Source organism: Chrysemys picta, chromosome 3 (genome assembly GCF_011386835.1).
Source record: "Chrysemys picta bellii isolate R12L10 chromosome 3, ASM1138683v2, whole genome shotgun sequence".
Classification (NCBI taxonomy): Eukaryota; Metazoa; Chordata; order Testudines; family Emydidae; genus Chrysemys; species Chrysemys picta.
Genome location: NC_088793.1, coordinates 75367001 through 75383363, shown reverse-complemented (window position 1 = coordinate 75383363; position 16363 = coordinate 75367001). Strand labels below are relative to the sequence as shown.

General features: G+C 43.1%; 1 long non-coding RNA gene across 3 annotated transcripts in view; it reads right to left on the bottom strand.

Moving 5' to 3' along the window:
- Positions 1–16363, bottom strand: part of LOC122174437 (uncharacterized) — a 243469-nt gene that overhangs the window by 223561 nt on the left and 3545 nt on the right. For all 3 annotated transcript variants that reach the window (XR_010599552.1, XR_010599553.1, XR_006176229.2), the window contains exon 2: positions 6062–6171. This is a non-coding gene — a long non-coding RNA (uncharacterized LOC122174437). The remainder of the gene's footprint in view (positions 1–6061; positions 6172–16363) is intronic.

Genomic DNA, 16363 nt, shown 5'->3' with positions numbered 1-16363 from the left:
CAGTTACCCTTGTATTGATACCAATCACTTGTGACATGACACGGTGTCAAAAGTAAACTAATTTTGAACAGTCATAAATAAAAGAAAAGAAAAAAGCCAAAGTTCAACCCTCTATGACACTTTCAGTTTATTAAGCTATGGAACGGATTAAGTGGAATCGGCACTTCACCAGATTTCATAAGCGTGGCAAAGTACAAGTAAGCTCAATCATTTATGAAAGGAGGAGTAAAGATGAAAACATTCATTAATCAGTCAATTGCCTCCACTGAGAATAGAGGTAAGATAAATATTATTCTTTAAAAAGTTTGATTTCAACTTTTTTTCAGAGTATGTACTATGGAAATCCCTGTACTGTATCCAGAAAGATGCCAGTCTTTCATTTATATACTAAATAGAACTGGGCAAAAATCTTCTGTCAAAAAAACTGATTTTCGATTTTTGGGGGGAGGAGCGTACTCACAGAAAAAGTTTTCCATTTTCTGACCAGCTCTATTGCTCGCTAGAAATTTTTCACAGAAATGAAATTACAACAAAAATGGGTGGGGGTCACTAATTTTCCCCAAAAAACGTATCAGTCACCTCTAACATTTAGGTGAGAACCTGAGTAAGCGCATCAAAGGCTTATGAGAAATGCTGAGAAACTTATATGGGAGGCCATAGAACCATCTCTCCCAATCAGAATGCAAATTCTCGTGCATCTACTTGATTACAAGAACTACACCAACTACTTGTGCAATTATGAGAAAATAATATTGCACCAGATAAAAACCAAATGCTATGTTTATTCTTTTCTAGGATTATATTGTACTATATTTACATATATCTCTACCCTGATATAATGCTGTCCTTGGGAGCCAAAAAATCTTCCTGCATTATAGGTGAAACCGCGTTATATCGAACTTGCTTTGATCAGCCGGAGCGTGCAGCTCCGCCCCCTGGAGCGCTGCTTTACCGCCTTATATCTGAATTCGTGTTATATTGGGTCGCGTTATATCGGGGTAGAGGTGTATATGTTAGCCTGTGTACTCACCTGTAAATACCCTATAAAATATAGGTGAAAAATAAAATAAACTAGTTGACAGTGTCCACTTAATGTTTAAGACAATAGTCCTATGAAGTACTTGAATACATAAAACCCTGATCCTGCACTGTATCCTCTAGTATGGACTTCTGGGCCCACATGAAATCTCATCATCTTTGTTGGATCAGGACTAAATATGGATTTCGATTATGGCTGGGTAAATTATTCTTCAATTCTTACCAGATCAGAGGGAGTTCAAATTCATCCAGACTAGCAGATGTTTTGTGTTGGTATAGTGGCTATTCATGAGCACATATAATAGGTATCAGAGGAGTTGTTACCAAAATGATTCTAATAAAATTACAAACTGTTAGCTTTTTACTATTTAGCTCCTATGCGTCTAGATATATTCCAATTTGCTTTAGTTTTCTAGAATGAAATGAGAAAAATTGATGACAAAGAGATAACAATTAATCGAGATGACACCATATTAACTGAGGATACTAAAGCATTAAAAAAATCAAACTGATGATTTAGCAATATGCAAATTGTCTGATTGGCAATCATTGCTGAAGGTACAGTATATTGTTTTTTGCAATTGCAGAAGAATCTTGGGAAGGGAATGGATTACTTGGAACTAGGCACCTGAAAAATCCATTTAAAAGACAATTATTTGAGTAATGGATAAAGTAGTGAATACTAGATACCAGTAGATGTAGAGGAAAGAAGCCAAGAGTGGGAGGGAGCCAGGCAATAGGACAGACAGTGGAGTAGAGGTCTCTAGGGCTAGAGAAGGGAAGTAGGGGTAATAACCTTCTTCTGGCAGCCATGCTAGCCAAGATCCTGGTAACTGAACTGATTTTTTAGAATGAGATTTTTATGAACAAGAAGCTAGAAGAATTGCTGAATTCATTTACAAAGTGACACTGACCTTATATGATTCTTATTGGAGTCCTCTCCACAGTAGATCCTAGCTCATTACATTCCTAATGAGCCTATCAGACAACAACCCTATGTAGTGTCTGCGGATAAAGCTAGAAGACATATTGAGATTTTCAAAGGCTAGTTTTCAAAGACCTCAGAGTAAGCATGCAATTAGGGACTCAGATATGCAAAGGTTTACGGGGGATGGGGGAAACTGTTTTAAAAAGTGCAATGGGAGAACCTTGTGCAACTAGAGATAACTACATTTTCACATGCATTGGGTCTCCAATTCCTTAAAATAAACACATGCTCATTACATTTAAGAATAAAATTTGTGTCCTGTGCTGAAAATCATTTGCATTCTTTCACAGATAGTCATGCTCTAGATTTGCTCACTTAAAATTGTTCTCTTGTTTGGACATTATATGGTAATGTGCAACCAACTGAAATCGTGACGGAGTATTTTGAAGGTTTAGCTGCATGTTTTGTGCAACTATTTCAGGAACATCTTTTGAAAATTTTAGCCTATAGGGGACTTTTACCTGTCCAAATAAAACTCTTTCTGCCTTGAAAGAAAGGTGTATTTTAATACCAGAGAAAGAACTGGTTGGAAGAAGATTTCTGACCTGACAGTTCTGCAGGTTGACAGGCAGAGGCAGAACTGACCATCATGAATCACGACATGTAGGCATACCCATAATGATGTTTTGAGTGGTAACATTTTAGCAATAATATTTGTTCTCTTTTTATATTATTGTTCTGCCAAATGCACCCCCCTCCCAAAAAATGTTTGGAGAAATTTCTTGTGGAAACGTTTGTCTTGCTACTGTGTCAGAGTGATAACATTTGTGTTACAGAGTTAGCCACGCTGCAGGTAACATGGCAGGAATCCTAAAGATAATTTTAGCAAAATTGGGGAGGAGGGATAGCTCAGTGGTTTGAGCATTGACCTAGTAAAGCCAGGGTTGTAAGTTCAATCCTTGAGGGGGCCACTTAGGGATCTAGGGCAAAAACAGTATTGGTCCTCCTAGTGAAGGCAGGGGGCTGGACTTGATGACCTTTCAAGGTCCCTTCCAGTTCTAGGAGATAGGATTTATTTAATTGCTTCACTAGACTGAGATTTTGCGCATGTTCTGGACTTGAATTTGTCTTCATAGTTTTCCATGAGAGGGTGACTCACATGGATTCTGGCAGGGAGTGGTTTTACTCTGCCTCTGAAACGACCAACCACTCTACACTCTACTAAAAGATGTAGGGGCCAGCAGATTTGCCCCTCAACAACGCTGTGAACCTTGTCAGCAACAAATAAACTATTCCCAGTGAAATAAAGTATATTTATATTTTATATATAATATAAGTATTTACTTACAAAAATGTTGTTAAACTGTAATTAAGATTGTGTAACCCACACACCTCCTGGGTGTGGTGTTCTGTCCCATCTAGTGGCACTGAGACCACTTAGAGAGAGAGAGATTAATGAGTTTACTCTACGGCCTAAGCTAACAACTATATGGCTTTTAGCTCATAGGATAGAGGCTCATGCATTTGGTTCCAATTCAATCCCACCTGCCAATGACAGGAGTCTCCCGGTATTACAATTGCCCTTGCAATCTTCTTGAAGGTGGGACTTCAAAACACCAAACTCAGATATTAGAAAACCAGCATCACAGGGTATTTTTCAGTTTACATCTCATTAAGTTAGGTACTATGAAAAGAGCAAAATCATAATAAGTATTTAGTAAATTAAGTGTGCTTTATATCTGTTACTGCCTACATTTTATTGCATTTATCTGGAAAACATCCACAGCTCTGTATATGGGTTGGAGGAAATGACTAAAGAATATTACTTTTGATAGGAAGACTTGGGTCAAAAATACTGCTGTTCCTATAGGTAATGTAACACACTTAATGTAGAATTTAAAGTGAAAACTATCCTATGAGGCTTGTTGTGTGGAAACAAGTCTTGCACTGCAACTTAATTAACAGTCTTTTAATGTTTGTACTGGCCTAAAGACAAGTTAATAACAGTCTTAAATCAGTTAAATGATTGACATTCCTTGGCTTTTTAACTAGTAATAAAGTATGTGAAACATCCACATCTTGATAACAGTCTCAAGACTTCAATGGAGTCAGGATTTCACACAATATTTCTGGCTGAATCCAGTATCTTGCTTTCCGAAATACTTAAGTTGAGTGTTCAATTTTTGCAGAAAGTTATGCTGGAATACACAGCACCTCACCAGAGACTAAATTATTAATTTTAAAGATTATCTGCAGCATTTAATTTAAACTCTCCACACCTTCCTGTAAGCACCCACCAGCAGCCCCACAGATCAGCACCTCCCCCTACCATCCTCCTCTCCTCCCGCAGCACCTCCCACCTGCCGGTGATCAGCTGTTCAGTGGCATGCAGGAGGTGCTGGTGGTAGTGGGAGGAGTAGAGGCAGGAAGAGGCAGGGGAAGGGACAGGGAGAGGCAGGATGGAGGCAGAACAGGGGTGGGAAGAGGCAGGGCAGGGGTGGAGTCTTGGGGGAAGGGGTGGAGTGGTGGCGGGGCCTGGGGCAGATCAGGGGTCGAGCACCCCCTAGGAACTGTGGAAGTCAGTGCCTATGATGGCCATGATCTAAAGTGTTTCCTGGCATATAGAATCTGCTGATGTGGGTAAGAGGCAAATTGCCTGAGCTTCCTAAAGTTCTCTGTACTTTTATTTTTGAGTTGCCATACTCCGATCTGAAGAAACTATACATTCCAGTGCTTGTTTATGGATGGTATGATGCATGCTCAGAGCTGGATTAACACAAGACTTTAGGGGCCAAGGCCTCAGGCTAAGAGGGCCCCCACAAAAATAAATCCATAATTATATACAATTTAGTGGTCACCAACCCATTGATCGTGATCAACTGGTTGATCCTGAAGCCTCTGCCAGTTGATTGTGATCTCCAGGCTGCTAAAAGTCTAGCGATGCAGCAGGGCCTGCCTGCCATAACCCCACACCGCTCCCGGAAGCAGCCAGTTGCTGGCAAGTCTCTGCGGCCCCTAGCGGGGGGAGAGGCGGCTTTGCACGCTGCCTCCGCCCCCAGCACCATCCCCACATCTCCCATTGGCCAGGAACCAGCCATTGGGAGCGGCAGGGATAGCACTTGGCGATGCTGCCAAACAGCTGTGGCTGGTGAGTGCTGAGCAGCCACTCTTTTTTTCCCCATGGGCGTTCCAGCCCTGAAGCACCCCTGGAATCGGCGCCTATGTATAGTTGCAAATATGGCAACTGAATGGTTGAATTGAATGTACACTCACTTCTTCTGTAGTGAGTGTACATTGAGAATCTTTGGATCTGCTGAAGTCACCCTGCAGACATCCTCCTCTTCATTGGTAATCTCTATGTCCTCAATCACTGCATGTACTGCTGCTTTATTTTTCTTCGGGTAGCTATGGCATTAGGACATGAAATGGTTCTGTTTCTCACACATCTTGCACTGTTGCCCACAGGCTGGGCATTTTTTTTTTTGGCCTTCCATGCTGCTGGACAATGATGATTGTATTCTCAATTGGTCTTTCTCTGTCCTGCCTCCTGGGTACCTTTAGCTTGACCCCATATAATACAAGGTGGAACAAATTGTTTAGCATAAGTAGTTAATTCATATTTCAACAGATCGTTCAAGGAGAACTGGCCCATTAACATCCTTCCTATCATAGGGAGGAAAGGAGGGGCGAAGTAGCTGAGGAGGAGGGGGTTTGCTAGAGGGTTATAGATCCTTATAATAAGCCAGGGCCAGACTTAGGGAAAATGGTGCCCTGGATGAACTTGTATTTTGGTGTCCTTTCTTTGAATTTGAAAACAGCAGGGTGGGGTGCAGGGAGCGAGGACCAGCTTCTGGTCCCAGAGCCCAGCTGGACTGCACGGGGAGGAGTTTCTGAGCCCACCTAGCAGGAGGAGAGTGGGTGCGTGGCCACTGCCCATGCCTGCAGGGAGAGGGGATCCAAGGGCTGGCCCCGCTGGTTCCACAGGGATGAGCCCTGCTGCCTGTGGCTCACCACCAGGCTTGCAGCTCTGGAAGGCATCACCCGCCTCCTGCCTGATTGGTCAGGGGCTCCAGCCCCGGGCTTGCCTGCACTCACCCCACTCCAGCAGCCCAGGCACGCAGCTTCTGGCACTCAGATGGCGCCCACCGCCCTCCGACTGCGGAGCCCTGGATGGTCGCCCATGTCACACACCTGTAAGGCCAGCCCTGTAATAAACCATAAATCCAGTGTGTCTATTCAGTCCATGATTTTTAGTGTCTAGCAAATTTATGAATTTAAGCTCCCAGGCTCCTCTTTTGAAAGTGTTACAACAATCTATCACACACTAACAACCCTTCCACCCCCCACCACCAGCAGCTGTTTTCCACATACATCCCTTCCCTCCCTGTGACTGAAGGGGTCTTAACAGGCCACTTCACCTTGAATGGTCCCTTGAAATACATATTAATTGCTTATGCTAAACAATCACCTAGTATTTAGCTGTGACACTCTGAATAAGTTTCCCAGACTGGAAGAAGAGCTCTGTTTAAACTTGAAAGTTTGTCTCTCTCACCAATAGAAGTTGGTCCAATAACAGATTTAAAATTTTTATTAAAGTTAATGTTTAAAATTAAATATACACAAGTTAAGAGGGAAGGTACTGTACATCTGGGGTCAGGCTTGAGCTATGAGGGATTACAGGTATCGGTTGCAAGGATGAAGAGATACATACATATCACATAACCAGCATAGACCCAGACCTCACTTACCCACCTTGTCTCTCTAGCTGCCACCATGTTTCATGTACTGTGTACTGGGAAATAGCATGAGAAGACTCCTGGCTTGTAAAACTAAAAATTACATAGTTTTAATACTTATCATTATTTCCTTTGTCTTTGTATTGTGCTTGGCCTGGCATGACAGTGACTCTAGGCCCAAAGGTCTGATCCTTCAAACATCTGTTAACATGAATTGTCCAGCTGACTTTAATGGAACTACTAACGCCAGATCCTTATGTAAGAAGCATTTACAGGATCAGGCCCTAATTGTTTACCTCAGGTCAGATTTTTGACTGGCCCTTAAATGCTCTGTAGAAGGGAGCCATACAAGGAGTCTTCTGGGAGGGGCTCAGGGCAGGGGCAGAGGGTTGAGGTGTGGGGGTGAGGGCTGCGGGTGGGCCCGGAAATGAGGGGTTCAGGGTGTTGGAGAGAGTCAGGGCTCTGGGCTGGGGCCGGGGATGAGGAGTTTGGGGTGCAGGAAGGGGCTCCAGGTTTTGGGGGAGGCTCAGAGCTGGGGCAGGAGGTTGGGGTGCAGGAGGGGGTCAGGGCTCTGGGCTGGGAGTTCAGGCTTTGGGGTGGGGCCAGGGATGAGGGGTTTGGGGTGCAGGAAGAGGCTCCGGGTTTGGGAGGGGCTCAGGGCTGGTGCAGGGGATTGGGGCACGGGATTTGAGTGTGGGATTACCTAGGGCGACTCCCGGTCAGCGGCGCAGCGGGGGTGCAGAGGCAGGCTTCCTGCCTGTCCTGGCATCGCGGACTGCCCTGCGCCCCGGAAGCAGCCAACAGCAGGTGTGGCTCCTGGGCAGAGGCACGCAAGCAGCTCCGCGTGGCTCTTGCCTGCAGGCACCCCCCCCCCACAAGCTCCCATTGGCCGGGAACTTAGGGTGACCAGATGTCCCGAAAAAATCAGGACCGTCCTGATATTCAGTCGTTTGTCCCACGTCCCGACGGATGTATTTGGCTTTTGTTTGTTTTGTTTTGTTTTTGCTTCGGCGGTGCTCCGGACCTGCCCCCCCATGTGTCCCGATATTTTGTTCATGTAATCTGGTCACCCTACAGGAACTGGCCAATGGGACTGAGGAGCCAATGCTTGGGGTGAGGGCAGCGCGTGTGGCCTAGGAGCCAAATCTGTTGCTGGCTGCTGCCAGGGAACTGTGCAGTGTTGAAACAGGTGGGGACTAGCCTGCCTTAGACGGGCAGCACCACTGACGGGACTTTTAATGGCCCAGTCGGTGATGCAGACCAGAGCCACCGCGACCCAGTCCCTTCCATTCCGCAAGCCAGTTCTGGGTCACAAGCCACGGTTTGAAAACCACTGAACTAGAAAATATAGCTTAGATGAACCTACAAATAGGTAGTTGCACAAGTGGCTCAGAGAGTAGTTATCAATGGTTCACAATCGATCTGGAAGGGCATATCACGTAGGGTCCTGTGTGGATATGTCATGGGTCTAATTCTATTCAATATCTTCATTAATTATTTAGATAATGGCATAAAGAGTACACTTATAAAGTTTGCAAATGATACCAAGCTGGGAGGGATTGCGAGCACTTTGGAGAACAGAATTAGAATTCAGAATGATCTTCACAAATTGGAGAAATAATCTGAAATAAATAGGATGAAATTCAATGAAGACAAATGCAGAATACTACATTTAGGAAGGAATAATGAATTACACAAACACAAAATTTGACTGCCTAGGAAGGATTACTGCAGAAAAAGACCAGGAGGCCATAGCAGATCAGAAACTAAATATGTCAAAAATGTAATACTGTTGCAAAAAAGCAAACATCATTCTGGGATGTAGTAGCAGGAGTGTTGTAAACATGATATAAGAAGTAATTTTTCCACTCTACTCAGCACTAATAAGGCCTCAACTGAAGTACTGTGTCCCCACACTTTGGGAAAGATGTGAACAAATTAGAGAAAGTCCAGAGGAGAGCAACAAAAATGATCAAAGGTCCAGAAAACATGACCTATGAGGAAAAATTGAAAATATTGGTTTTGTTTAGTCTGGAGAAGAGAAGACTGAGGGGGGACATGACAACCATCTTCAAGTATATAAAAGGTTGTTTTAAAGAGAAGGGTGATAAATTGTTCTCTTTAACCACTGAGGGCAGAACAAGAAGCAATAAGATTAAACGGCAGCAAAGGAGATTAGATTAGATTAGACATTAGGAAAAACTTCCTGTCATGGTAGTTAAGCACTGGAAGAAATTAACTAGGGAGGTTGTGAAATCTCCATCACTGGAGTTTTTAAGAACAGGGGACTGGACTAGAAGACCTCCTGAGATCCCTTCCAGTTCTACATTTCCATGATTCTAGGATTTCTAGGCTATTCAGAGGATGAAGGCACCAAATACCAGCAGCAGTAGTAATTAATGCTCCCTCTCCTATAAACCCCCTCTTCTATCGTAGTGTTGGACATTGTGGAACACTCACACCATGTAATCATGCTGATTGTACCTTTGTTGTCATGATTTTTTTTCTGCCAACATGTCTGTTTCAAACTTAGCATGGGATTGGAAGTTGGAGGACTGGATTCTCTTCCCAACTCTAGCCCCACCTTTCTGTTGTAACAACTCACTTTATGCCAGTGATTAGCCCATCCATAAAATGAAGATCGTGCTTACCTACTTTCGTAAAATGCTTTCAGATCAGCTGAGGACAATTGGTGTCTATGTGCAAAGTACTGTTATTGTTTTAATAATGGCTAATGGCTCCTTGTTAGAGAGCTGTATTGATTTCTATTGAAATCACTAAACATTTGTTTTTACTATGTCCTATTAAGTTTTAGGAGGCATTTCAGAGAGAGAGAGAGAGTTACAGATAATCTGTCCCCTTCATTCACGCCCCCCCCCCACTTGACAAAAAAATGTCCAAAACCCAATATGAATTAATTTTAGTGGCTTGGGATAGCAAGCTGGTCTCTAACCCACAGCCATTTCAATATCTCCAAGACCTTGACACAAATATTGTAGCTAATATCTTAATGAAAAAAGAGTTTCACCACTATATGATTGTGTTGTCATGTTCATGTAGTGCAACCTTCCTCACTGATATCTAGAAAATAGAAGTCTCTCTTCTGATAACTGGAAATAGTGGTAGCGGTATATAAGGTGTCTTCAACTGATCAACACTGACCTAAACCAAATTAAAAAGAAACCAGATCTACAGAGCTTTAACACAACTCAAAATAAAAATTAATATTTTTATGGAGTTCCCCCAGCAACTCTGGAAATAAACTGCTATTCTAAAAATGGAAAGAGTTTTGCATTTATTAAAGTGCTCTGTCTACAAGGTAGCAAATGTGTGTACTTGTTTGGAAATGCTGGTTTCCCTGAGGAAAAATAATTCCAATTGTTTTTAATATGAAGTTGATAGATTATCAAGTATTTATTGCATGTAAATTCTTTCTAACAAGACATAAAAGTATGATTTGGGCAAATAAAACGTAACATCTTGAATTTCTTTTACTCATTATCTGATGAAATGATTTTTATTTAGTTTATTTATATTGCTTTAAGTTCAATGAGCAATGTGGTCAAAATGAATGAAAGAAGAGAAAAAACTGACTTATGCAGGTCTGAAATGTTCATTTATGATGCTAGAAAAAGAAGGCAGTCATCAAGGATATGTAGTATTGTGTGGAAAGCACTGGATTAGCATCCATAATACTGGGGTTCAGTTCCTAATTCCACTGCAAACTTCCTATCTGACCCTGGGCAAGTCAATTAATCTCTCTGTTTCTCAGCTCTCCACCCATAAAATGGGGAAAATACACCTTTCCTCTCACCTTGTGTCTCTTTGGACTATAAGATTTTCAGGGCAGGCACGGTCTCCCGTTATGTGTTTTTAGAGTGCCCAGCACAATGGGGTCCCAATCTCAGTTGGGGCCTTTAGGAGAGGAAAGATGCTCCATTGGTTGAGGTACTAGCCTAGAATTTAGGAGGCTGGGGTTTAAGTCTACCACAAAGACTCAAAAGTTACCTTTTGCAAGTTACTTAGTCTCTTTGTGTGTTAGTTCTGGAAAAATGGAGCTAAGAGGATTACTTTACCTCAAGATGGTGGTATGAGTGTAAATACATTACAGACTATGAAGTGCTCAGATATTATGGTGATGGGGCCCTATCAGTACCTAAGATCGACAGATACTGTAATACAAATAAAGATAATAATGGGAGTTTCTATGTGTGGCCTGAAGGCCAAATAAGGCCCTTTGTATAATTTCAAAAAATGTATACATGTGCCAGGATATCTCACTGCGAACATATGCTGATGTTTTAGCTTAATAAAGTAAGGATGCATACAATCCAAAAGGAACTACAAAATTTGAGATGAAAAAGCACCTAAGCAGTGGTGTGTTTTGGGTCCTATAGAAATTAGTTTTTTCATCAAAACTTAAGCATAACTCGTACCACTGACATTAGAACAAGGCACCTGGTACACTTTCCAAACAAATGCATGTTTTCTCTAAATTTAAAAAAGTTATTTAGAGAAGCACAGAGCAAAAACAAGGAGTAGCCACTGGATGTTGATAAGAATGAGGAAGGAATGTTGCTGAAATGTGAAATGAGAAGTTGAGTTATATATCCTCATTTACTGTAGCTTTACAAAATATATATAGGCCAGAAACTCTGATTGTTTCTTGAATGATTCTTGTACTTCTTGGTTAGCACTGGTCATAGATTTGAAATACAAATTTTATTTTTAACTACATATTTAGAAACTAGGGAGGTGCCCTAGAAGTTCCATAGTTATGATTTCATTATGAACCTCTCACCCCACTTCAACTCACCTACCTGCCCATGCTCCCACCTGCTGGGAGCTGAACCTGCCAGGGCAGGGCTACATGAAAGAGTTCAACTGAGAAGTGAGAGGGGATTTCACTAGCTCAGCAATGAACCACATTCCTAGCCCCACAACCACCGCTCCTGCCAGATTTTGTGTAAGCTAGAGCCAGGGAGGCTCCAGCTCTCCCCAGAACATGGCCTCCCTTTGGCCCTGAGCAGATACCTCTTATAGAGACAAGGTGAGGCAATACACTTTTATTGAACCAAATTCTGTTGGTGAGAGAGACAATCTTTCAAGGTACACTGAGCTCTTCTTCAGGTCTGTGTAGCTCTGGGTAGTTTGAAAGCTTATCTCTTCCACCAGCAGAAGATTGTCCAGTAAAAAATATTGCCTCACCCCTCTTGTCTCTCTCATGTCCTGGGACCAACACAGCTACTGAAACACTGCACACATCTTCTTATACTCCCTTTCCTCTTACCACCTCCATCCAAACACCCTCAGCAGCACATCTTCCAAGTCATAGCTAAGCAGAGACTTTTTATGGGATAGTATAATAACTTACTTTTTTTTTTCTCCACTGGAAATTCTATACTGGAATTTAATCATATTGAGAGTCTCTGCTTAGCTTAGGTTGGAAAGTTATGCTATATGTGTTCTCCTCCATTCCTTCCTCTCCTTCAGTTCCAAGCCCCTTCCACCAAACCCCATTCCCTCTGCCAGAGCCATACACCAAATTCCCACCAAATATCTTTAGCCAGACATCCTCGGTCCATAACCAGAATACAGCCTGCACCCTAGAATATCTACATCCCTCAACACCCCATGAATCAAACACCTTACCCCGTCAAGGTTTTGCTTATCTCCCACCCTCCTGACCAGATCCCTGACACACCCTCCCAGCTATAACACACCCAAAAGCAGCCTGTAATTTATACCCTACACCACAGTACACAGTTTACACAGAAAGCTCACAGCCCTGATACTCCCACCCCATCTCTTCAGCCAGTCTCCCACATCCCCTCTATCCAGATCCCTGCATCTCCCATTGCCTTCCAATAGATAGCCCACATTCTTCTCCTGTCAGCTAGCCCCCTACCCCACTCCAGTGCTCCCAACCCTACCAGAGACCTACATTTTACCCCCCAGCAGCTCCTTGCACTTTCAGGTGTCCCCATCATAGCCATGGGTTACTCCCCCTCAGTCTCTTTCAGAACCCTGCTACCCCACCATAACCACTCCCCTCTCAATACCCTCAGCCACCACTCCTTCTGGAAGAAAACCCCCCATTCCCCAGCCAGTCTCTTGTACAGACAGCTGGCTACAGTCTGCTTCTCCCTCAGCCCTACCTTACCAGAATCCAGCACCCCGCAACCAGAGCCTACATCCCCTCTGTGCATGCACCCACTGGAGCTTTGAAACCTCCTATGGCCAGACTCTCCCCATCAAAAAAAAATCACACTCACCACAGCCTGCACTCCTTTGAGGGGGAGTGTTGGGCAGGGAAAGTGGAGACACTAGGGAACATTCGAGAAAAATATAAGGGGGTCAAAACCTGCTGTTCTCCTATTCCCCCATTCTCTCCCCCTCATACCCGCTAATGCTGATTCCTCAGTACCCCTGCCCAACACTACCCCCACATTTTTAAAAAGAAAAAGGAAATGTCACAAAACGCTGTGGAGTCTGTCAGTGTTTTTAGGTATTAAAAAGCCTAGACATTAAAGTATGTGAGCTGAGGTTCGTAGGGATGCTAATGCTGCCTTTTCTGGTGGTTTCCTTGGGCTTTAGTGATAGTGCCATGCAGGAGGCTGAACTCACCATTGGAGTACCCCCTTCTGGCTGGGCCTGGCATAGACGCTCTTTGCACTCTAGATCCCCCTATTGATGGTCATTCTGGTCTGCCTCTTCTTGCATCTTGGCCTTCCAGCCAGGTCAAAGTTTAGTCTCACCCGTTCTGGAATAACATTGTAAGTCCAGCAAATAACAGTCTCAATGTCCTTATAAAAGGTCTTCAGGACCAACTTTGTGTCCTATAGTCTTCATGCCTCTTCTCTCAGGGCTTTCAGCTGCCCTTATCCCCTTCTCGGGAGCTTCACACTTTTCCAGGAGCTGGTGGGGGAACCCAGGACCCCCAGCTATGCTGGGTTTCAGACCAGAGACCCTGTAACCAGTTGCTATGATCTGCTCCACCAGACTCCTTGCTGCTGCCTCCATGGACCTCTTACTGCCAATCACAACCTTCACATCAGGCTCCTGCAAGCAAGTGCCCTACAGTGTTCCACTGTCCAGGCCCTCCGCCTGTGAATCCTATGCCTGCTGTATTCCTCCAGGATCCCCCCTTGCTTTCAGGTTCAACCTCTCCTGGCTTCTTACAGACTCTACCTCATGGCCTCCCACTGGAGTCTAATCTGCTCCTTTTAGTTCCCACAGGAACCTCCTGCTCTTTTCAGCCTCCATCACAACTTCCCTCAAACTTCAGTTCAATACCTCCCCAGCCCAGGTTTCTCTCTACCTTTAGCCCAAGAGAGGAAACTCCCTGCTACTCTCACCTGGGTCTCCCCCCCGATGCTTCTTCCCACTACCTGGGTCTCCTTCATTTATGAAGGCCCAACTGATCCTCAAATAGATTTGATCTCCATTTATGCCAACCACCCCTCCCAGTGCCTTCCAGTGGCTGAACGGGGTTCAGGCTACCAATGACCCTGGTTAACCTCATCACATGCTGATATGAAATATACTTGAGTATTATTATTATTATTTATATTACCATTGCACCTAGAACCCTTAGTCATGGACCTGAACCCCACTGTGCTAGGCACTGTAAAAAAGTCAGTCCAAGAAGATGATCCCTGCCCCAAAGAGCTTACAATGTATGTATAAAACAAGAGACAAAAGACAGATACTGACAGACAAATGGAGTAATACGAGGAAACAATGAAACAATATTGGTCATCATGATATGCAGTGGTCTCAATACACCAGCAGCCTAACTGTTATCAAGTTTTTTGTAGGTATCCTAGCAAAGGAAAGTTTTAACAAATGATTTGAAGGAAGACAATGAGGTAGCTTTGTGGATCTTTATGGAGCGCTCCTCCCAAGCAGAGGGAGACACGGTGCTTGTTTGAAAATTTAGCAAGTGGACAAGAGAGGTTGGAATCATGGGAGCCGGGCATCAACATCTCAATAGTGAATGACAGAAGGTACTAGGAGTGGAGATAGGCTATTAAGGGCCTTGAAAATCAAGACAGGTAGCTCATAATTGATATGACAAAGAAGAAGGAGCCAGTGGAGGGATGCAAAGAGAGGGGTGACATAGTCAGACTCTTCAGTTAACAAAGTTTTTGTGTGCTATTAAATATTCTTACTCTGTTTTTTTCTGGCCTACTATAAAATATGTATAAGAGTCATAAAGATTTCATAGATTTATATTTTTATGGTCACATTATGTTTGAGCTCATATGGTCTATTAAATCTTGCTTGACTTGGCGATGATTCTTTGTTATTTGTAATAAGAATATTTATCAGTGTTGTGTTGTAAAGTACACACTGTCTTCGGCTTGGATAGACACTATTTTAAATCTAAATAAATATTGGATTAACTATATGGAATTTTACTGTATATTTGAATTTATTTACTCTGTTTTCCCAAACAACTCTAGTAAAATATTGGGAAGCATAAATATGATCCCATCTGTGATTTCCACCAGGTATCCTGATTATAATTGTTCTATACACATGTACCTTTTGGTGGAGATCCAATTTCTTTGGAACACAAATCACCATCAATGTTCAATTTCTTTTTCACGCTGAATATTTTAGTTCCTTTTAGTTGCCCCTTACTCTCAACTTATCAAGCAAAAACAATAATTCTGAAGTGAGGCATTCTGGCACATGTACTTGAATATAATTTCTGAAACTATATTAGGCTCAGTCCTTATAGTCCTGCTACATGCAATATTTCTCTGGTTTCAACGGGATCTATGCACATGAAAAGCTTCAGGCCCAAATTAAGAGAAGGCTTTCAGAGATGCATAAGCCACCATTCCTCTTCACAGATTTTTACTCATAATGCTCCTTGAACTTGGAGCAATATAAACAAGATCAGAAAATATCACCCATTTGAATGCATTATGACTACAATCTTCTGATCTTATCATTAGTATTAAAATGTTATTGAATGTCCTTTATGTAGTTGTCATGTCCTAGAGGCCAGATTAAGGCAATCCTGGGCCCTAGACACATGACATGCCCCCTCAACTTTGCCCCCACTTGGAGGGACCGGTGGCATGGGGTCCTCCCTTCCCAAAGAAGCAGGAACATAGGTACAGAGCCCCATTGTGTTCTGCAGAAGTATTATCAGGCCCCCCTCTCCTCAGGAGTACATGAGGTCCCCTCAACCTCCTGAGAGACTGGGTGGAAGCAGGCTTATCACTCCCGAGTATATACCTCACAGCTGGAGTGCATATGTCTGGTGGGTGGGATGGATCCACTGTACTCTTCTGCATCTACAACATAGAGTCCTCTGCTGGAGTGTTGTTGGTAGGGTGGGGCATTGGGTTAACATCAGATTGAGATGCCTTGAGTATCACTCAGAGCTCTTTCAGGGTGTATGCCTGAGCTGGCAAACATCACTGCATCAGTTATGCCAGGTCACATTTCCAAGCTTTCCTTCAAAAGACAAGGTCTAGGAAACTAACTTTCTTTAAATTAAAACTTAGAATTTGTCTACGTGGAGAAACTGACCAGCAGAACTAGACTGGTCAGTTGACCAGTGACTCTACCCTGGAAAAAATGATTTTATTCTGATATAATTATTCTTCTGCAGAACTGGTGAATTTTCCCACAATTTCTG